The 25,858-nt window shown below is 33.2% G+C and overlaps 1 protein-coding gene across 2 annotated transcripts in view; it reads right to left on the reverse strand.

Moving 5' to 3' along the window:
- Nucleotides 1-25,858, reverse strand: part of Syt7 (Synaptotagmin 7) — a 174,247-nt gene that overhangs the window by 92,759 nt on the left and 55,630 nt on the right. The window lies entirely within an intron of this gene.

Consider the following 25,858-nt stretch of genomic DNA (forward strand, 5'->3'; position numbering starts at 1 on the left):
TAAGAAATTGTTACAGCACGGCAAATAATGACGCGAGAAATTTTTGTCCAGACGTTGCAAGGACATTCGGGGAAAAACGAGACGGACGACAAATCGCTTGCAAAGGCGCGCAGATTTAACCCTTAAATCGAAACGTCAGTCAACGGTAACTTACACTCGAGAAAAAGTTAATGACATAAGAAATAAATATATATATATATATATTACAAAAATATAAATTGATGAAATAATAATTAAATAAACATAATATATGTAATTACCAGATTTTTAATTCAATTAATTATTGCTGATATTTTTAATTTAATTAAAAACACATTTCCGGGGATTATATTTCAAATTAAAAATTAACAAGATAGCCGTGTGTCGAAAAAAGTTAACAATGCAACAAATAAATAAATAAATATATACATTTGTATAGATTTTATTATTATATATATTTCACAGATTATATGTATAATAATATTTCTCTGTAGACTAATAAAGGCACTTTTATATCAAATCATTAAATATAAATTTAATATAATATAAGTATATTAAAAAAGAAAATATTTCAAATTTTTAATTTAATTAAATACGTACTTTCGGGGATACATCTCAATTTAATTAAGGATTAATGAAATATCGAGAAAAAGTTAACAATATTATATATATATATATATATATATATATATATATATGTTAAATTATAAAAAGTATACATATAATATTATCTCTGAAAATGTTAAAAGTAACGAAACTGATCAAAAACTTATATAATGAAATATATGTATAATATAATGAAGAAAAAAAATATCGCGCCCCTCAGATTTTGATTATCGTTACCTCTGATATTTTTAATTTAATTAAATGTACGCATACTTGCGAAAATATTGATACATCTAATTGAAGGATTAACGAAGTAACCGCGTATCGATGTAGCGGGTATCAGCGTGTGGTTCGCGATATCTAATTATTAGATAGATGTGACCAACCTGTGCGCGTGGTCCTACATCCTCGACATAACTGCCCGCTGCACGTGAAGGCTCCCTCGTATATGCGTGCTATGGATAATATTCCGGCATGTCAGCCGCATTACATGAAATGCACACCGTCGATATTTCCCACGCCCTTTCGCGATCGAATATTCTATTTCCCTTGAAAATTCCCAAACTATATAGGTATACAGGCAAGCGTTAACACGAATTATATCGCTGATCCGATCACGTCGGGAGCTTTATTCCAGAGCTCTGAAATATATATATATATACTCGTTTTGTTTATTAGAAATATCTTTCTAAATTATCCTCATATTTGTGCTCAAGTGGGAAGGGAAAAAATCAGTTCCATTTCTAATTAAGAGCGCTTCTCGATGTTTTCCAAGGTGAGCAAAATTTCTTTGTCGAATAATCTTAACGAAGCAATTTTCCGGATGAAATATGATTAAAGTTTTAATCTAGTTAAAAAGTCCGGTTATAGTTAAACGGAAACTTACTCGGTGTACAACCCCCGACTTATCCCTTTGAAATTTTGCACTTATATGCGGAAAAGCTTGAGGCAACAACAGTGAAAGATTTGAAAGAGAAGCCTCGCCCTCTCCGACCAGCTTATATGCGCGGAAAAATGATCCTGATTATGCAAAAAGTGTCGCGTATAAAATTTCACGCAAGATAAAATTTACTAAAATTCTGGAAAGAAAAAAAAAAGAGAATTTCAGCGCTAATTAAATATGCGCGGAGAAAATATTAAATAGATAAAATTGCTACATAATTTTCATAATCACGATATTTCTCTATCCAACAATGCTACATATGTACGTATTATGTTCCCTTTGTAATTACTCAAACATTTTTATACGACCATTAACGAGCAATAAAATAAATGCGCGCGTACAATTTTTACGAATAATAAATATAAATATTTTAATGTCGTTATATTTTTATTCCGGCTTTACTTGCACAATAAAATGCTGTAAAAAAAAGGGAATATGTATTTTTCATGCAATTTCTATTGTAAAATTTTGCCCGCGCAAAACTCCGCTTTATTCTCGCGTCGGGAAATGTCATTTCTCATTCGCATGCAATCTTCATACGAGAAAGACAGATATAATCCGGGTGACATTTTGCGCTAAAAGCGCAACGCGGTTATACGAATACACAGACACCGTGAATTTCGGGATATTGATCCTTGTTACCCGAGGACGCGACGAGATGAACTCCTAGGTAAGACACGAAGATTGAGAGGCGGATCTCCGAGCGACAGAGTCGCGGATGTGCTGAGAGCGATATATCATCGCCCTCTTAAGTGTATTATATACGCTTGTACGATGATGCACAACAACGAGAAAAGATTTATGTGTGTGTGTATGTGTGCTGACCGATCAGGATCGGCCGATTGTGACCGCATGCACTGATAACACACCGCATTCTTCCATCCTTCGAACCATTCTCTCCTGCAAATCCCTAGAGTTAATCCCTATCTGCTCGCAGAATGTGACTAAGTAAGCGCTTTTGCTTTCGAGTCGAATTGGGTGAGTCCGAATTCAATTCCGAGCCGCCACGTGTTCGGATAGAAATTATTCCGCTCGGTCATTACAGCCGAATAATCCGACGATTATCGCGACGAGAAGTTTAAATTGCGTATCGTTCGACGATTTCGCGATTTCAGCATCCTTAAATCCTCCGTCCGTCAAACCTATATATATATCGATTTCCGCCTCTTCTTGTATCGATATCAATGGAACTGGACTTACACGTGTAATTATCGCGCGATGAAGAGCGAACGTCAAAGGTTAAAGGTCTTTCTCTCTCTGTCGAGAGGAAAGCAAAATACTTTAATAGCTACAAAAATTACCACGATTAAATCGTTCGAATTATTTGACAAGTACTTTATTTTCTGCGAATGTATTAATATACATATATATAATATATAATATAAATATGTAATTATAAATATATATATATATATATATATAATATATATATATAACATATATAGATATATATATAAAATATACATATATGTATAATATATAAAATAATGAGATACAAAAATTACATGCAAGAATTTCTTTGTATATCTTACGCATTGTAAAAAAAATTGTGCTTATAATCTCGTAGATGCGAACAAACATCGGCAACATGATTCCATGTAAAAATAGTACGCATCTATCTGTATGTATTTTAAAAATACGACCGTACAGCTCACAAATATTACTATATATATGAAAAAATAACTTGCGCCGTAGAAAATACCGGACTACAAACGGATAAACATTAAGATATACACGTGGACATGCTTCACGTATAATATTTGTCATGTGTAATATACGCACTTCATATTATTCGCCTACTAAAAATGTGAGAGAAAGAGAGAGAAAACTTGTCATCAAATACAAGGATACGTGCATGGAATATATGTATATATAAACTATTGTTTTGATACGATTCGTACAATTCTACAATTTATATAACTGCATTCATGACTTTTAATTTTGCATGATAAAAAATTAAATAAAAAAAAAATAAAAACTTTATAGTTAAAACTCGAAAAAGATGGGATCACAGTCGCTCACTCAGGTTTGCAGCTTTTCCTTTATGCACGATAAACCGAATTGCCCGGAAAATGCAGATTATGGAGGAAAACGTGACTGTGTCTATCGAGCTACAAATAATGTTGCACGCGAGCATGTAAAAGATCCGCGGATTTCTAGGTGGAATTCAATATTTGCACAGCATACAGCGCAGTATCGGATCTTTCAGACATATAAATCCGATCAACCGTTACGGTTTATCTCTTCTTAGCGAACAAAGCGAACAAAGCTCACGCTCGATAAATGTTAAACATTCCTCGACACAATATATAATTGCATCGACGAAAAGTTAATTCTTATATGCATAGAAACACATGGAAACTGCACGTGAATTTATTTCGCACTTCAAAATAATGTCCACAATTTTATTACGATATTTTTTATATGGATTTATACATGTCTAAAAAATCCGATACATATCAGATTTTTTTTGTGTAGATATATCGAATAATATTCTCGGCATCTAAATCTTACATTTCTACATTTTGGAATTGCGAAATTGAAAAAATTTCACAGCGAGCTTTATCTCTGCTGCTCATTTTTCGATTAAAAGGCGACTTTTAACTAGAGAAAAACCTAGTAAAAAAGATTTTATTGGCAAATTTTTACGTGTCCATCAAACGCGACTTCATTTATTACGAGTGTCGTAAAAAAATATCACTAATAAAAAAAATTACGCATAACATTATTACCATTCCTAATGTGATAATAATAATATAATATAATTTTATTCCCAAAATCTTACAAGTTGTAATATCCTCGTTTACGTGCTATTGATAAATAAATAAATAAATCGGTGTCTCTCAAGCATATCATCATGATGCGACATTGCATATGAATGTTTTAATTGTTAATTTCAAAATAATCTTTGCCTGATTTTTCAGGAAGGAACATCATACATGTACCGGGCGTCACGATAAATTGACCGGAGCCGATATCGATGTGTTAAACGTGCATCTGCAAACCAGCTAAACACCTGACGCCGCAAGACCAATATTTGCGATGAAATCCCGATACAACTACTTCCCAGCGGGTAAATTCGGGAATAAACACCCGTGGTGTATCGTAAATGACTCGACCGAGGAGGCCCCGTTTTATCTCCCTTCCGCCTGCCTCGTGAAAATGTCTACGGAGAACCGTACATTAGACTTGCTCGCAACCTCCACTTTCCGCTTTTTACCCAGATAGTTTTCTAACGGCTTCCTCCCGCAATATTTTCTCACGCGCGAGCATCCGATTCGAGTCAATCATTCAATATTCAATTACCGAACTTTTTATCTTTCCGATTAAAAATAGGCGATAAATGTGCGAGGAATAAAAGATTTTGTTGACATTTTTTTTTTTAATTAAAAAAATCGTATTCCCTTATTTTTGACAATTTATACGGGCAGGGTGTCCAGCAGACTCAATGAAAAAAATTCCCTCACTTTTTCGGATTTCCAAGACCAGAAATTCATTTTTTCCCTGACTTTTTAGAATTATTTTTTCCAAATATATAATTTGCACGTGTCTATATGATAAATCAATTAAATGTTAAATCATGAAATCCTTGAGATATTTTTGTCAACGATGAAAAGTTTCGATGGAAGTTAAAAAAAACCAAAATTTAAATCAATTATACAATCTGCATTATGTACTTACGATAATCGAAACAAATGTGTCATTTATATTTTATCCATTTTTTTAGTTTTATCTCCATTAAACACATTGAAATAAAATACCACGACGATGAAAATATGAATTAACGAACCATCAAGGAAAAGTTTGTTTAATAAAAAATTTCAATTATTGAGACAAATGCAGAATAACGTGAAAAAAAATCCAATAAAACTAAATAATAAACCTGACTTTCCCAGATTTCGAAAATTCCCTGATAATACCTGGTTTTCCCTGACCATTAGACATCCTAACGGAGACTCTTCTCATCGCTCCGATAATAAATCGACGGAAATTCCGGCGAGAAAAAAAAAAGGAAATTTCATCCGCGGATTCAGCCAAAGAGCCGAAGGAATCGTGGCCCTTACGTAAATCAGGATTCCGCTCTCTCTTTCTATCGCGACTGTCATGTTCAATTCCGCACAGAGTCATCCCTGGAAGGGTCTTTGACGATCCCCAGTCGCATAAAGCCTCTTCAGACATTCCTTTTCGACTTGACATCGACAAAGCGCGTCTTTCGATAACTCCGCGCTCTCAAACGGAAAAGACATACCTGCAACGTCTCTTTTACATAGAGCCCGCGTAATGTTTCCTCTCTAACCACTCTTCTTCCTTTCTTCCCGCATCAGAGATATTTAATGCGACTCGGTCTTTTTCAAAAAGACTCGCGAAAATTGTCCCGGATTGAGAAATTTCCGCAACGCGAATGTCGATTAATTCGCGATGAATACAAATATTTCTCCGTTCCCTCTTGTTGATTCTACGGAATAAATTTGAATGTAATTTTCGCGTCGATAACAAATGAAGGGACACAGCCTTTTTTTTGAATAAGAAATTGCAATTTACGCGAAAAAAATATATCTTGCGAACGATTTATAAAATCAGCTGACGTACGTCATCGACGATGAAGTCACGCATCTTAATACGCGGATCTTATCTTATATAAATTTGAATGTAATTTTTGCGTCGATGACAAATGAAGGGACACAGCTTTTTTTTGAATAAGAAATTGCAATTTACGCGAAAAAAATATATCTTGCGAACGATTTATAAAATCAGCTGACGTACGTCATCGACGATGAAGTCACGCATCTTAATACGCGGATCTTATCTTATATAAATTTGAATGTAATTTTTGCGTCGATGACAAATGAAGGGACACAGCTTTTTTTCGAATAAGAAATTGCAATTTACGCGAAAAAAATATATCTTGCGAACGATTTATAAGATCAGCTGACGTACGTCATCGACGATGAAGTCACGCATCTTAATACGCGGATCTTATCTTATATAAATTTGAATGTAATTTTTGCGTCGATGACAAATGAAGGGACACAGCTTTTTTTCGAATAAGAAATTGCAATTTACGCGAAAAAAATATATATTGCGAACGATTTATAAGATCAGCTGACGTACGTCATCGACGATGAAGTCACGCATCTTAATACGCGGATCTTATCTTATATAAATTTGAATGTAATTTTTGCGTCGATGACAAATGAAGGGACACAGCTTTTTTTCGAATAAGAAATTGCAATTTACGCGAAAAAAATATATCTTGCGAACGATTTATAAGATCAGCTGACGTACGTCATCGACGATGAAGTCACGCATCTTAATACGCGGATCTTATCTTATATAAATTTGAATGTAATTTTTGCGTCGATGACAAATGAAGGGACACAGCTTTTTTTCGAATAAGAAATTGCAATTTACGCGAAAAAAATATATATTGCGAACGATTTATAAGATCAGCTGACGTACGTCATCGACGATGAAGTCACGCATCTTAATACGCGGATCTTATCTTATATAAATTTGAATGTAATTTTTGCGTCGATGACAAATGAAGGGACACAGCTTTTTTTCGAATAAGAAATTGCAATTTACGCGAAAAAAATATATCTTGCGAACGATTTATAAGATCAGCTGACGTACGTCATCGACGATGAAGTCACGCATCTTAATACGCGGATCTTATCTTATATAAATTTGAATGTAATTTTTGCGTCGATGACAAATGAAGGGACACAGCTTTTTTTCGAATAAGAAATTGCAATTTACGCGAAAAAAATATATATTGCGAACGATTTATAAGATCAGCTGACGTACGTCATCGACGATGAAGTCACGCATCTTAATACGCGGATCTTATCTTATATAAATTTGAATGTAATTTTTGCGTCGATGACAAATGAAGGGACACAGCTTTTTTTTGAATAAGAAATTGCAATTTACGCGAAAAAAATATATCTTGCGAACGATTTATAAAATCAGCTGACGTACGTCATCGACGATGAAGTCACGCATCTTAATACGCGGACCTTATCTTATATAAATTTGAATGTAATTTTTGCGTCGATGACAAATGAAGGGACACAGCTTTTTTTCGAATAAGAAATTGCAATTTACGCGAAAAAAATATATCTTGCGAACGATTTATAAGATCAGCTGACGTACGTCATCGACGATGAAGTCACGCATCTTAATACGCGGATCTTATCTTATATAAATTTGAATGTAATTTTTGCGTCGATGACAAATGAAGGGACACAGCTTTTTTTCGAATAAGAAATTGCAATTTACGCGAAAAAAATATATCTTGCGAACGATTTATAAAATCAGCTGACGTACGTCATCGACGATGAAGTCACGCATCTTAATACGCGGATCTTATCTTATATAAATTTGAATGTAATTTTTGCGTCGATGACAAATGAAGGGACACAGCTTTTTTGAATAAGAAATTGCAATTTACGCGAAAAAAATATATATTGCGAACGATTTATAAGATCAGCTGACGTACGTCATCGACGATGAAGTCACGCATCTTAATACGCGGATCTTATCTTATATAAATTTGAATGTAATTTTTGCGTCGATGACAAATGAAGGGACACAGCTTTTTTTCGAATAAGAAATTGCAATTTACGCGAAAAAAATATATATTGCGAACGATTTATAAGATCAGCTGACGTACGTCATCGACGATGAAGTCACGTATCTTAATACGCGGATCTTATCTTATTTATGGCATCAGATGACAGCTCCTCCGAGTTTTCTCGAAGAAGAATGTGGATGTGAGGGCGAGAAAGAGCTGCACGAGAAATTGTACCGAACGATTTTCGATTAGGTCGCTCAAGAAAAGAAGGTGACGCCGTTCACCGCGAATCAATAATAACTAACTTTCAACCGATCGGATATCTCGCGGAAGTTTGCTGAAAAATTCTCGGAAAAGCTCTTAGACTTATGTACAGGGTGTCCCGTAATGTACGGAGCCTACTTCAAAAACCAATTTAAGCACTTAAAAACAATGAAGAAAGTTCACATAAATTATGTTCGATTTGAACTCGTTTCCGAGGTACATTCCAATACAAAATGCTCATCTTATGAGCACTATTTATCAAGATACGGGGACAAACAATGCGAAACAATCGAAATCAAATAGCACATGTATATTTTTTTTATTGTTCTCAATGCTAAATCTGTTTCTGAAATTAGTCCTTCGTTATGAGACATCCTGTGAAAAGCCGAAGAATTAGAAAATCTTCAGGCTGCCATTATATTTGATATAAAAGTAATGGGAATTGAAATTTCTCGATAATGTCGAAAATACAATTATATAGATCTCTATCTATTATATGGATTATTTCAATCTTTTTAATTTATCTATAAAACATCGCAAAAGTTGACCATGCACATGCAATTTTATCTAAATTCCTTATCATCTTTCAGCTACTTGGAAAAATTCTAATAAAATCCTCCCAATTTATTACACAAGATGTGTCATAAGTGCCTCTTAATAACCTCCTCAAAAATGACAAAAGAACGTCGTAAGAGCTCGAGGTTCCTGAAAACTCGGCTATTTTTAATCCCGACGAGCATAATTCGCGGACATTTTTCGCATCAGCGCGAAAAATCGCATCGTTTACGATATCTCGAGCTGAAACCGACAAACTCGAAAACGCGGTTCATTTAACAGCTCGCGAGGCGACACGAAAAATTGCGTCTGAAGCATTTAAAAAAAGAAACAGCCCGTTCACCCCGATAGCGTTTCTCATTCGTTATCTCGCGACATCGAGTTTGCTCCGAGACACAAAGGAGCGCGAATAAAAGAGGGAAAAAAAAAGAAAACGAGCAGTTATATAGCAACGCAAAACGTAACAAGTGGCATCTGTTGCATTCGTCGGTCTAAGTGCCGCGAAACACTTCGCGTCGCTTGGCGCCCTGCCAATTGGCTTTCACCCTCCAACCCCCTCGAGGGGGTGAAAGGGGATCAGTGAGAAGGGGGAGGTATAGCGGAATTTATTCGCGCGCGCACCGTTGCGTTTTCACAACGCCATTTTTCCGGCCGCGGTTTTCTCTCTCGGACTTCCCCGGAGCGTTGAATAATTTATCCGTGTTCGACGCGATAACAAAAGGAACCAAGAGAAAAGAGAGAGAAAAAGGGACGCCAAAAATCGACGAGAAAAAATAGAAGGAAAAGTTGCGCGATTTTACGTTGTTTCCATCATGGCGCGAATTGCCGGGTGGAGAACGGGATTACTTCTCGATTACATACATACCCGAGGTTTAATTGACTTGAATTGATTTTTTGCACGCTTCATTGCTCGTGGCACGAAAAGAGCGATTATATTTTTTTTTTTTTTTTTCAATATTTTACGTATGTACATACGTACTTTCGCTTTGTTTAATTTTTCAATCGTGCGCGTGTTAGTTTTATATATATATATATAATGTTTTAATTAAGCGCCATGTAAAAATTGAAAGATAATATTATAGTATATTGTGTATCAAGTGCGGAAAGTTGACAATTGGTCACGAGTGAACAATTGTCAATCCGCACGTGATGCACATACTATTTTGTATTACAAGTGCAGGCAAAGTGGCTTTGTGCGCGTTTTCTGTGCGCGAGGTGGCCGATCGCACGCCGCCATCTTGCGGCGTGGGAAATCGGCCGCTTTTCGCACAGAAAACACGCACACAAAGTGCCACTTTACCTGCACGTGTAATACAAAAAGATATATATTTTGATGTCATTTATATATATATATATATATATATATATACTTTTGCCGGATAAAACCAACATTCATCTTTCATGTACATATATGTACATAAAAATATAATTTACCGTCTCTGACGCAATTCTGCGAAATCCCGCAAAAAACATCGATTCCTAGATACCTATTTGGTGAAAAACTTGCCATGTTCAAACATCGAAATATTTGCACGAACATATTGCAAAGTACACGCACGCAGCGGATGTGCAATTATTTGCATGCTTCAATTATCTTAATGTAAATATGAAATTTTAAATTACACATCGGCATATCATTTATCCGCGCTTGTTTCTCGGCTCGCGGAAAAATCCCGGGATTTTTGATAATTATTACATATGGACGTTCGCTGAACGAGCTCCTGCTAATCACGTTGTACCGAGCAGTGCATAAACACGTCACGGGACGAGCGGTACGTCATCCGGGTACATATCGGGATTCTGGAATGTGTGTGACATCCTTTCTCTCTCTCTCTCTCTCTCTCTCTCTCTCTCTCTCTCTCTCTCTCTCTCTCTCTCTCTCTCTCTCTCGCCCATCAGAGCGAGCGACACACGCTTCGTATCATTCGTGATTTACGCTCCCCGGCTTCCTGCAGCTAGCGCCGAACTTAAATATCTCTCGATAACACCATGACCAATATTCACCGAAATATTATACCGCTCGTCGCTTGTGCCCGCTCGATTCTAAATCACTCGGCCGCGATAAATCAGAAAGTATAACGCGCGCCCACCCCCAAAACTTTCGCCGGAATTATCGCGCGCATTATCGAACTAAAGCAAGCAAGCTTCGGATGCCTCTACTTGTAATTAAACGTACCGGAAAAAGAATATGTCTGCTGACACAAGCTTTTACAAGGATTCCAGATTATTTCTCGCGTCCCGATGAGGAAGCTTAAAAGATTCAAGTCTATTTCGACCAGCTCTCGTTGTATGTATATACAAATAAAAAATGTATATAAATATATTTATACTATATTATATATTTTTTTATTATATTTAAGAAAATATATATAATAGAACATATAAATTAAAAGATTTCGACCAGCTCTTATTATGCGAAATACATGTAGATATACAAAAATATATATACATATATACCTGTATACTATATTATATATATTATATATGTGTTTTTATATTATATTTAAGAAAAAATATATAATATAAAATATAATATAAATTAAAAAAAATATATATACATATAATATAAAAGTATGTAAAATATAAAATATATAAAAATATTGTAAACTATATATATTTGCAAATAAAATCTATATAAATCAGTCCGGACTTCTCTGAAAAATAATCCATTTCCGATTTGAAATATGATTGACATACGAATCTACATATAATCCAGACTACAATTCCAGATGTATGTACAGAGTTGTATGCAAAAGTGGCACGTCGACAGGCTAGATACGTACACATCACGCAAAGGACCGCGGTAATTTCATTAGCTTACGGTCACGGAATTCCGTGAGCCAGCTCAGGAAGATATAACAGCCGCAACGTGAAAACAATGAGGGAACTTGTGCAACCCACTCGGCCATATACCACCTCACCATCGTTTCATCTATCAAGAGGCGAAACACCTGAGTCTGCTATCCTAACGTCCGAAAACTTTATGTAACGATATAATATAAAATCGCACCCTCCAGGAAAAGTTTCGAAGCGGCAAAAAGCGAGCGCACAAAGCGGTTATTCGCGAAAAGAGAATCGCATTTTTCGCGCTTAAAGCGGATTATCGAATCAAACTCGACGTTAACTAATGAAGCGAGAGAGCTTTGATAAAGGCAAATCACTTTAGGAGAAAAGTTTTACGAATATATCCAGTTATACAAATTTTCATTTCATTATACATGCACGTCCAATATTCCGATCTTCGAAATAATATACATATTGCTACATTGAAACGAGATAAGAATCGAGCGATAATAATTTCAAAAGTTTGACAAATACATTTCTTTTTAGAACATAAGATCTCCTCACTCAAAGTGCCATTTTTTATTTCGTAAAAAACGACTCTTTCTCCGAAAACAAAAATATGAGAAATTGGATCTGTTTAATTTCACGCGGTGTTATTTTAATTTAACGAGACGGGGGTATAAAAAAAAATATAATAACGTGTATTAAATTAATAATAACAAAGTGAGAGCAAGTTCGCTCGCGCGCGTACAATGCAAAAGTGGTTTTAATTTAAAAACTCGGTCCCTGGAAGAAGAGAATATATATCGTTCGCGCGAAGAATTTTCAAAGTAAATTGAGTCTATCGGGTGATCCACATAATCCCGCACCGGTAGTTACGTTGTTGCCTCGGGAGTTAGCAAACTATTTCCTACTCTCTTTTCTTTCGCGCGCGCATCCGGAAGTGGGAAAAGACAGGTGGAGTCGGTCAGAGAGAAATCGGCCAAGTTGAACAACTTCCTTATACTCCAAATGAAGTAACTCCAGATGTAGAAGTCCGGGAAAGCGCAAATTTATGAAACTGCTCGATATATATAGTTACTACTTTCTGCATTTTATTAAAGAAAAGTCGAGATAGCGATCTAAGTCCTCGGACACTTTTTTCATCAATTTTATTGCAAAGGAATGAGTAAGAAAAATTATAAATCAATATAATTTTCCTTTTTCTCGGTACATTCTTTCCATCGCTTCAATTCATTTTCGTCCATGTCTATGTCCACATAAAATTCAATGAATTTTTAATTTAAAAAAATGTGTGGATAAAAATGCATCATATATGAAAAAAAAAATGAATTGTAAACAAGTGTTTTTTTAATGACTCAATACAAAACCGCGCGCATATTGATTCAACAAGATGCCGTTGAAATCAAAAACGTTTTTGCTTCATTGTTCGCGTTTCACTGCTCTTTTCCATGTATTTCGATAGCACCAGAATGCGCATTATTCGGTCAAAAAGCTTCAAAACACTTGAAAACGTGTTAAAACACCAGCGAATATGTAAAACCAAAAATGGGAAAGCAAAAATCTTTTAAAGTGCAGTAAAACGCCATCGAGCACTTTTTTTGCCAAAAAGCCAGAATGCTTTGAAGTATAATGTAACCAAATATTTTATTTAGTCGAAAAACAAAAACAATTTAAAGCACCGTAAAGTATACTTAATGTTGAAATATTATCTCTTCCCCCTCGCAAAGCTAGAAATTTTTTTTTACACCATAGTGATACACAATCTTTCTTCTCGAAATGTTTGATTTTAAAAGCGTATCGCTTTCCTCGATACAATTTAACGGTGCATTTCTTTATTGTTCGCGCTAAAATAAATTAAATTTATATATTTTTGTCCTAACTTCGTCTTAACAGAACGATATTTTCTCTCACAGGAAAAATCCACCATTACCGTTAAGCACTCACCGCATTTCTAGCAAAAGCATTTTTAGCTTCTGTCCCGAAGGAGTCATCTCGGTTGTTGCCAACCTAAGCAAAACCTCGAGTAAAATGGGTTTCGTACTTGTATATGTGCTTTGTGTGTGTTTTTCTTCACGTTAACTGATTTTCTTTAACTCTAAAATTACGTGATTCCATAAAAAAGGAAATTACAAGAATTAATATAAAAGAAAAATCATTTCGACAAATAATTCTTCTTTAAAACTCTTTAAATCCTTCTCAAACTTTTACAACTTTTTCCTTAATTAAAATCATAAAATTTCACAAATAAAGAAAAAAAAAATATATATATATACATATATGTAGTATTATTGTATTAATTAAATTATATTTTTATATTATTATATCTTTTTTGTATATGTGTATTAGTTAAAAGAAAAAAGAGGTAAAACTACAATTAATTTTAATTATAATAAAAAAGCGCAAATAGCGCAAAGTATTTAAAATCCTTTTAAGGAGAGAAGATTCAAACATGTTTTCATTTTAAACAAAATAATCCCGTTAGCACCCCGAATGTGCTTATGCGACGTTATTCGTTCTTATGGCTGGAATAAATCATTTTGATGCCTCAATTAAACGCGTCTTTACGACTTATCTCAATATGAGGGAATATATCGTTATACAGCTGTGATATTAAACGTGATGTTATCCGCCCAGTAAATATCATATTACGATGAGAACAAGAACGGCTGTCGCATTATATGCCAAAAAGTAATATTCCATATTTACTTTCGCTATCCCTCGATTTTTTTCGTTTCTTCTATTCTTAAAAGATCTCCCGCGCGCTTTATTATATCCCGGAGATTTTTCTAAAACCTTGATAATGATCTGTAAGTACAGTAGCTGTCTATTCCACTATCTGCTTCTCTCTCACGTCTTTTGCCCGTTCGGTCTTCTATCCTCTTTGCTCCCTCTCTTTCACTCCCTTTGCCTCCATTTTACTCTCTCATGCTTGCATATCGATCGCTCGACAATAGGAATCCAGCAGGACAATCAAAAGACGAAGTAAGATATAGATATAGATAGATAGAGAGATAGAGAGAGGGAAAAATGAAATGAGACGATAAAAAGCGAGAAGCGTAAAAATAAATAAAAGTGGTAGCGAAGAAAAGTAAAAACACGGAGATATCGAGACGACTTGGCGAGAAATGTTTTTTCATTCAATATTAAGTAATTTAATAAAATGCACTACACACACACACAGTTACATATTATATTTGAACGCTGCATACATGCAAACAAATATTTTGTATTCTGTCTGTTGTCTTGTGCTCGACATGGAAAATATCAGACAGACGTCCGTAGGTCAAGATGTCCGCAAGCAATTTCTCTCGAGGAAACATTCTTTATCAAACACTAGGTTTATTTTAGTTGTGTGAAAAATACAAGAAAAATATTCTCTCGAATCGAGTCAATTTTTCAAATTATATCCCAGACGGGCGTGAACGCAAAACATTGTTCGTTCAAGAAAATAGTTCGCAAATAAGTATCGTAAATTTCAGAAAATCGCTACGGATTTGATACAGATGGTACAGAGACTTATAAGAATTATTTTACGATATTACATATAATATTCTAATTAATATGACAAGAATATTCTCAATGGCTTTATAAGTGCTTTAGGATTGAATTAACGCTGCGCGACCTTTTTCCAATTAATGTGGTAAATCGCTTATTGTCATTGTTAAATCCAGAATCTGTCGGGACGAAAATAGATTAGCTCTAATCTGATTTGAACGGTGATTCGATCGAGATGTTTGATCGACCTCTAGATCGAACCTTCCAACAAGATGAGAAGTGCGACGTGATGAGATGATGGTTGACTTTGACGAATAAGGCTAGACGCGATAAGGTCGTTTAAACGTTAATCAATGTTAATTACTTTGTTACCTCTTATTAAAACGTTCGCCATTTTCCCGCTGAGCGTAAGATGGTGTAATCGTGTCGATTAAAACGTGCTTAGATAAACCCCCCATCGCGCCAATTTGTTCGGCTCCATTCCAAAACAATTTATCGCCGCTGGGCTTCGATTAATGTTAAAAACAACGTAATAAGAAGACTCTTTCAGAGACGTTAATGATTTCGAGTGATTAATGATTTAATAGCTCATCGTTGACTTTTATTCCACTGACCTATTTTCCAACGGCAAATAAATATTTTTATCAAGGTGTTGCATTTTGCACACAAAAGACATTAACTGTATAAATATACAATAGCTGTTCAAATGTATTTATTTCTATGCGGTTTTAATAGTTTATAAAATTTCGTAACAAAAATCTATTATTTATTTTCACAGATTTATTTTTTTTCCCTATTTTTGTGTGGAATATATATTATATTTAACTTGTAACTAAATTTTACATAGACTCTCTAGAAGAAATCCATTAGTGTCTGGATAAATATTGAATTAATTTCTTTTTGGATTAAGAAATTTTCTTATATTATGGAAAGTTTAATAGCGTATTAGATTAAGAAAAATCGTAAAACAATGAAAGAGACGCTTGCACAAAATCCGATAAAAAAAATGTATGAATAATTTTACGAGTTTCGCATAAAAAATTTAAGTCTACCATTCCAGTATTCAAGATCTCAGTACATCAAATATATTTTAAATATTATATCTTGATATACTTGAGATTCCTAATAATCAACACTACTTGATTTATTTCACACAAAAAATAATTGGTCCGGAACAATTAATTTCACATATATAAATTTAATTTAATTTATTCAACATAATAATTTATTTATTTATTTGACGTTTATATAATCGAGAGAGAAAAAAATAATATTATATCTAAATATTATATCTTGATATACTTGAGAGATTCCTAATAATCAACACTACTTGATTTATTTCACACAAAAAATAATTGGTCCGGAACAATTAATTTCACATATATAAATTTAATTTAATTTATTCAACATAATCATTTATTTATATATATATATATATATATATATATATTTATTTGACGTTTATATAATCGAGAGAGAAAAAAATATTATATCTAAATATCATATCTTCATATACTTGAGATTCCTAATAATCAACATTACTTGATTTATTCCACACAAAAAATAATTGATCCGGAACAATTAATTTCACATATATAAATTTAATTTAATTTATTCAACATAATAATTTATTTATATATTTATTTGACGTTTATATAATCGAGAGAGAAAAAAATAATATAATAATGATAATTAAATTGAAATAATAAAGGAGAAGGCAGCTATACTTATTTTCGGAAACCCGAATCAATAAGGATGTAAATATAATCAATGGTTAACGATGTTTGCAACAACACAGATGATATTGCATCTGTAATTAGGATCCTTGTTGTTATACGAGTACGCGTTTGCATCGACTGCGCAGCTGCTTACAGGATCAATTCTACCGTCACGAGAGCAGCAGGATGACAATACATATACATTCGCGAAACACACCGTAACGATCTTGATACTTGAATAGATAATATATGTATACGTATGATATAACGCAATTCTTCCCTGAATAGATAAATAGGTATGTATGCACAATTGTTACGAAAGATCGTGAATACTGCGTATTATGTAATACGTAAAAAAGACAAATTGTTATCATTGGATTTATTATGTGATCAATTCACGAAGGTAACACACGTACCAAACTAATAAAATTATATTCTGCAACATTTTTTAATATATTATAATTAAGCAATTTTTTGATAATTTTAAAACGTCTATTAAAATTAAACAATGATTACTTTAATTAGATATATTTGTTATTAAGTTTGTATGCGCGCTCACATGTATATGTGAAGCAATTTTATTCCTGCTTCTGTGTACTTCTTATTTTTTATTTCTCTCTATATATATTTTAGATTATGTTATTTAATAAAAATCTAAAAATATTGATAAAATTATATTAATTATTTCAATGCTGATAATAATTAATATCGCTTGAGAATATACGTCGGGAATATTTTTTTATATAAAAATCCTTAGAATTTCTCGAACATCAAGCCAGAGACGAGATCTTTTCAAGTCACTCCATGCGAGAATGTAAAAAGGATGACAGGAAGTAGAATAACCACATGCTTGGTCAGTGAAGAGTGATTTCTCTCAAGAAGCGTGCCAGCGTAATTCAGCGTAATTTAAAGTATCTTTTGACTGAGCAAAATTTTTACAAAAACACAAATATTTAAATACTTAGAAATATAAAATATTCTTTAATATTTGTGCTTTGAAATATTTATATAACTTTTAATTGCGAACTTGTAGCAAACTTGAAAACCGAACAAATTTAAATTTTTACTTATATATATTAAAGCAATGATAAAATTATTTTTTAGATGAAAGCAGTAATTATTTCTTTTTATTTTTAAATGCCGATTTTTGTATATTTTACGGATATTTAAACATATGACTCTATTTCTTCTCGATGTTTATCTACGTACCTATATATATATATATATATATATATTGAAAATGTTATTAATAATACAATATAAGCAATATTCATTATTTAAAAACAATCTGATATTTTTGTTGAAAAGATTCAACGTTATTACAAAGAATAAGCTCCGAGTATTAATCGATTTAAAAAAAACAACATATTTTTCACAAAATATAAAACCTTATCTTATATTTGTGCGAATCGAATTTAAAAATTTCTCTCATTGTGAGAAAAAAAACTAATATTTATTGTTTTTTTTTCTGCATATGATACTAGCTTTTGCGAAAAAATAAGATTTTACATGAACGCAATCCACAAAATTCTTTAACATTATTCTATTACAAAGACTATAAATTAATTTGTAACTTCAATTTTCGATATAAATTACCAAAGTAATTGATGACTCTCGCTATTTACTTATTATACAAAATGTATTCAAAACTTGTGTATAACGTTGCATATATTCATGTGCCCCATTTCACGCTTCTCATTAAGATATGAGTGACGAAACAATAATGCATTAGTTGCATTCAAGAGAAAAAATAATAAATAGGTCGACTTTCATTATGCTCTTGACAATAAAATGCCATTTTCTGGTTTTTCTTCACCCTCGCGTTTTTCTTTCATGTGGGTTAAAGAGGAAACTAAATTACTTCCGACTTCAAGCTAGAATGCGTCCGAAATAGTGGTACAAGGAGATGATTCCTCATGAAGAACTAAATCGAAGCAAACGATGTAGAAGCAATTTTTTTTCTTAGAAGACTTCCTATTCCGAAGAATAAAAAGAAATATATATAGATTGAAAAATTGGCATATTTACGCTTTCATTTGAATAATTTCCAATTTTGTAATATATTATACTTCATTGATTTTATCTCGATAATGACTATCGAAATAGAGAGAAGTATAAAAAGATTTAACATTTATCGGAAAGGTAAAAGTAAAATCTTAATATTGTAAATACAACTTCTCTTCAATAACTGAAATTATTTTAAATTACTAAACTTATTATATCAAATATTGTGCTGTTTTATTTATTAGTAATATTAATACAAGAATACTAAATTTATTAATATTAATACTATTTAATATTATTTATAATATTAATATAATTATTAATATTAATATGTCATTGTCGAAACAAATATATTATAATATTACATAAAATTTTAAAAATTTACAAAAATATTATTAATAAATGTGTCAATTTTGCAATTTTTAAATAAATTTTCTCGTAAACAAAAAATGTTATTCTACATTTTCTGTTTATTTTCGCACGAAAAATTGCTCTTTTTCAGGATTTTTTAAAATTTCGGACGCTTCTTATATATTGTGATACATAATTTACGATAAAAGCTTTTTTGAAAGATTAACCTGAAGATAAAAATCTAGATCGTTTTAATTATTAAAGACTATGCAATTCCATTAAATACATTTTTGAAATTACATCTAGAAATGATAACTTACATGAATATAAGCTATTATTTATTATTTTATTAAAAAGCAGATATCTGCATGAGTAATTTAGATAACAATTGTTTGCTCAAAATTAACCAAGCGATTGGAAGTAAAATGTGTGAAAATGATTTGCTTCTAGAAATATATAAATATTGAGGAAAAATTATATATTGATATTTATTTGTTTGCGGGAAAAATATTTGCATGTATACAATAACCATGCCGTTGTAATGAAAAGATATTCATACGTAAAATGCACGAGAATTTCAGCTTTTATTTCTGCATCTATAGCTTTTGGCAATATAAGCAATTGTTTCATTTTTCTTCATTCGAGCCAAATTTTCATAGTATCAGCATTTCCTAAACTAAAGAGCCGTTAATATCTGTTTTCCTAAAACGTCTCAGGTTACCCGAAATAATTGCTAGAAAATATCTAACCGCATCTAAGCACGTATCTATGCAGAAATTCGAGGCACATGCGATGTACTAATTAAGGCACTCGGCTTGAGATAACGTTGCGGAAACGCGAAGCTTATCGCGGGCCAAAAATGTCATGCGTGTCTCGCAGACATTTTCGCCCATTTCGTGTATTGTATAATTCAGTGGCGCGCTTGATACGTTAACGGTTTTGTGAGAATTCGACTTTCGTGCCGCGAGTTGCATATAAGCTTTAAATCAACGCATACTGATTAAATGCAGATTCGCGCGAATTAAATGCCAAGCTAAGCGATTAAGCTAATCCTCTGTCGCGCGGTTTCTTTCGGCGCAAATAAAATTCCAGACAACATAATATACGAGGTATTATATGTGCGCAAGAGAAGCACAGATACATTTTTATGATATACTAATTTAAATTTTAATCCTGTAAAATTTTAATAGACAACAGATTAAAATATTAACATTTTTTTTTTTATATTTAAATTCAACACCAAAGTCTTTTTATTAATAAGATTTTTTTAAATATTACGTTTTTCCTGAGGTAATTAATTTTCTAATAATCTTCTTATACTCTCAAGAAAAATTGTTCAATTATTTTCATAAACTAATGTGTTTTTAAGAACTTATTTAAAACGTTTTTGAAATAAGAGAATGAGAAAGACAGAGTTAATTAAATTTTAATATTTTTCCAATAAAATATAATTTTAAAAGTATCTATTTATACATGATAAAATTTTATTACATATATTAATCTGATCATATAATTTAATTTTGATCAAAGTGTAAAGTATTAAATTTGTTCAAAAAATCTAATATCATCTCGATCACAACTATTATCATTCATCTATATCGAGTAGATGAAAAATTGGAATTCCTAGATGCATGAAGCTCAAACTAGCAACTCACACTGATTTGTTAAAAAATGATCGCGATACGTTAAACAGCATATTATCCCGTTCAATTTATACAAGAAATATTGCAGCTTAAGATGGATTACCTTACATTAGTCTGTCGATTAATTTGAGGATCGCGAGATCGCGCGCGATCGTCAAAGCGTGTCGCGAACTATCGACGTAACACGTCGATGTCGAAAGCGGGCTTATAACTTTTCTGCGCGGGTCACGTCGTTTCGAGGCTAAAGGCGACATCACGACAGGGCGCTTTAGTGGTCGCAAACAGCTTAGGCGAAACTGCCGAATATAGCGAGGGCCTATTTTCCGGAAATGGGGAATTCGAGGGTAAAAGAGGGTGTATTCGCGATGGACTTCGAATACGAAATGTAGCATGTTGTGCCTCGCGTTTTGCACGCGCGTTATACAGAAAGAATAAAAGAAAAACAAATACGACAAATTCGTCTGATAGAAGGACTGCTCGGAAGGGAGTTGGAAAGAGACTTGTTTTCCATTCAGCGCCGCTGAATGCAAAACTATCCCCGGCACTTCCGCCTTTCTCTCCCCGGTGGAAAAAGTTGGCTCGATACGAATGTCCCGTTGACGCTTCTTCCATTTTCACGAATACAGCGGACATTTCTGCGACGCGCGCAGTTTTCCGATAGCGAAAATTACGGGGATCGTCTAAACGCCGTTCTGTTTTGTCGATAAAACATCATTTTTTTTCTTTTTATACTGCTTAAATAGAATAAAGGAACTCTTTTCCACGATTAAAATATATATCGAAACAAACCGCGAACCTATCGATTTTAAATCTTTCAGAATAATTTTTATTTAAAATTGAATGATGGGTTCAAGTTACTGTTGTCCCAGAGGAAATTAAAATAATTGTACTGACAAATATTCTTATTAAAATAATTGTATTTATTAGAGGAATATCAAAGGGATTAAAAAAGGTTTAATTCCTAAAGGAGGTCATAGTTGACCAATTTCTATTGATGGTGCTAAGGATGAATGAAAGTATGCTCAAAAAAATGAAATAAAGAAAAAAATTTCTAATTTTTATTTAAAATTGAATGATGGGTTCAAGTTACTGTTGTCCCAGAGGAAATTAAAATAATTGTATTTATTAGAGGAATATCAGAGGGATTAAAAAAGGTTTAATTCCTAAAGGAGGTCATAGTTGACCAATTTCTATTGATGGTGCTAAGGATGAATGAAAGTATGCTCAAGAAAATGAAATAAAGAAAAAAATTTCTGAAATGATAAATAAGATTATTCCTAGTCGAAGTCCTAAATAAACAATATGAGTGTGTCATCCTTGAAATGTGCATGAAATTGATAAAAGAATAATATAATTTATTTTATAAAAAATCAATTATAATTATTGAAATTAAATTATTAAATAAACCTATCGATTTTACGGTCGATTAAAAAATAAAAAAATCATGTTTGATCTATATAATAGGATCGTAAACGAGCCGCTAATTATTCTACCTAGACGCGTAGCCGGACGTAGTACGTTCTCGTAGAATTTGAAACACGTGTACAGGAAACCCTCGACGTCGAACCCTAGGGCGTGTCGATTTAGACGTAACGATAATTCAAATGACATTTGCAGTCACGCGTATAAGTTTGCGTCTCCGAGGGGACTCGGCGACACTCTCGTGTAACTCGCGTGAAACTCCGTCGAAATACTAATGCGCCGGTGTTCGCGCATAATACAGATAAATCACCGTGTTCCCTTGATTTCCCTATGCAGTCGCGCCACATCTCTCTCTCTCTATGCGACCGTCTCTGCATTTTCCATTCATGAATATGGAGAGTTTCGAAAGAACGCGGGAAAGCAATCGCGAGAATCGGATTAATCCGCTATAAAACTGTCAAAATTATCTCGTCGCGCAAATATCACCGATTGATATATACTTCCATCGGGAGAACAATCGCATGTAATTTAACGCGTAATCGTGTCGAGAAGATTTTGCGGCGGTTATCTATAATGGATTAATCTCTCGTCGCCATAGTGACATAAGGGAGATTGAAAAATAAAAATGTCGCTATATTTGAGTTGGGTTTGCGCTTTCCCGCAAGCTCGGAGAAGAAAGGAAGCAGCGAAGAAGTCGCTGTCCATATTTACCGAATGTGAATAAGATATGAGATTTAAGAGGGATTTTTCTACTTTTCGGTGGAAAACCTAACCGGCTGTTTTGTTCCGCCGCGAATTATCCCGGGAGATACTGAGAATATAACGTCACGGCGCATTTCTGAAACGTGCATACACACTCGGGGCCACAATCTCGACAGCCATTGAAAATTGTATATTGCTATGTTTCTATTGTTTTCGCCTCTCCGTCATGGAAAATTCTGCAACCTCGCATGCAAATTTCTTGATAATCGCATCAGCAAAGCAATACGATTAGAATCGGTTACTGTCTCCCGATTCTGTCTACGTTCGATAATCTCTTCCGTCGGTTATTTTGCATAAAATCGAATATTACAATCCGTGAGAATTTACGAGCCGCGTTTATATATATTTTCGCGAAAATATTTCATCGTCTGTATTTGTATGATGCATAATTTTTGTGCATAATTTTAATACATTATTTTAGCACGATAATGCAAAAAAGGATGAACGAAAACGAGCAAATATAGCAAAAAAATTAATAAATTTCCATTTTTTATATATGTATTATACATTTCCATTTCTGTTTATAAAACCAGCTTGGAATCTGAAAAGTTTCTCTTTCATAATCGACAATAAAATCATGAGACTCTGTGCTTGATTTTCAACAAAAAGAATTTATTATTAAAATATGTATACTTAAATTCTCGATCGTCACTATTTTATTTTAGAAATAATCGATTGTGAAACTGTCTTGAAAGAATTTAAACGGCTTTTAAATCAGAATCTTGGACATTTACGCGAATATCGATATTCCTGTAAAAAGTTTGTAACGATGAAAAATCGAAAAATATTATATACTGATTAATTTTATTATTTATTTAGCGCGATTTATTATAGGAAAATGGCAATTCTATACTTGTCAATCACGATTATGCGTTTCACAATGTCTTATTTTTTCTCCCCGACAGAGAAAAAAGAAAATATACGATATACTATAGATAGACGCAATATGAACGAGTGGAAAGTGGTTGTAAAAAGCAGCGCTACATGAATCGCTCGTTAACGATTGTTCTGTATAAAAGCGTCGAAAGGGGCACAGCTCTCTATTTACAGACGTGGAGTCCGTCACGTTAGAGGGATGGAATTACAAAAGAATGCTCGTCTAGCACAAAGAAATTGGTTCGAGCTCTCAAATGAGTGGTACTAATATTGAATACAAATTGAGGTGGGAAACGGACTAATAAGAGAACCAGCTACAGAAATTAGGAGCAACAAACTTGTTTCTTGTTACTGAAAATCTTTATTTCATTTCAGCATTTCGCGCTATCTTCAACAGATCGATTGAGGCACGAATTTTTTTTTCCTTTGTTAATCAATTTGCTGAAGATGATCCAAAAGTTCTGAAATGTTCAAATTAAATAAAGAAGATTCAAAAGAAATTTATTGCCCCTAATTGGCTGGCTTTTATTAATTCATTTCCTGAGTTTGTATTTATATATCAGGGTCAGATTTATATTTTATATACTAATATTAAAGTTTCTTGATATTTCTTCAATTAGCCTTCTTCAAAAGCCGAGAAATAAGTCGTAAATACTTAATGATGTTAACACGGTATCATAAAGTCGTAATACACAAGTAAATTGTCGTACTAAACTGCTAATAAACTTGGAAAGAATTTAATGCGAATTTCTTCAAAAGAAGACATTTCAGACATTTACGCGATTTATATCGATTCATTAAATTATTCGTACAATTTAAAAGCGAAATAAATTAATCGTTTGATTACTTATTCAGCGCGATATTATAAAAAGAAGAAGATGGCAATTAATCTCTTATTAATTATTTTCAGTACAACTTAATCTTTTATAAAGACTCGGTGTATAAAATTGCGAGGAAAAAAGCGAATGATTTTGCGTCAGAGATTCTCAGAACCATGGGAAATTTACCTCCACTAAGTAATGAACGTAATGAAGTGGTCTCTTGATTAGCCTAGCCAAGGATGATGATGAAGGACCGTCAGTACTAAATGATCTTTGGCGGAAATTTCGAGTGTATCGTTCGACGATACGATGACAGCTGTCAGTGTTTTATCGAGGCACGTTTAAATTCCGGTTATCCGGAGGCTCCGCTTTTAACCATAAAATTCTCTCGTCGATAACGCCCAGGCTTGCCGAAGCGGGATAAACCGACGACCGTCGGTAAGCAAACTGCTTCCTCCCATGTCTGAGCAATATTCGAGCTATACTACTTGCCGCGAAATTACCCTCCGCTTTGGCGCTCGAACAGTAAAAAGGAAAACTACGAATTTCGACGGTACCGCATCGAATTCATTCGATCTGTTTCAATTTTTATATCCCAGAAACGGAATAATCACTCTTCCAAAATTGTTTCTTATATTCGATATATAGATCCAACACTCCAAAATATATTTCTTCATCATGTTACGTGATGCGGAGAAACTTCAAAGTTAAACTTGTAAAAGGAAGCCATTTTAACTCGATTTATAACGCTTAGAAAAGTTTCATATTCCGTTCAAAATTAAATATATTCTTGGAATTCCCAACCTTAAGTTTCTCGAAATTGACGTGATAAAGCATTTCCGAAAATAGAAAAGCATATGATTTTGAACAACTTTTTCTACAAAGGATAATTATTCCATTTCTCTTGAATCTATGTTTTCTCGTATAATAAATCAGTAGTATTTGATTGTGTGCAAGAAAATGAGAGCTTTTTCTGAAAAATGTTCGCTCAATAAAGTTACAAAACGAATGTAATAAGTAGAAAGACAATGCGCGCACGATTTTGTGAGATAAAA

This window comes from Nylanderia fulva, unplaced genomic scaffold, assembly GCF_048542155.1.
Source record: "Nylanderia fulva isolate GAGA-0341 unplaced genomic scaffold, ASM4854215v1 Scaffold14, whole genome shotgun sequence".
Taxonomy (NCBI): Eukaryota; Metazoa; Arthropoda; class Insecta; order Hymenoptera; family Formicidae; genus Nylanderia; species Nylanderia fulva.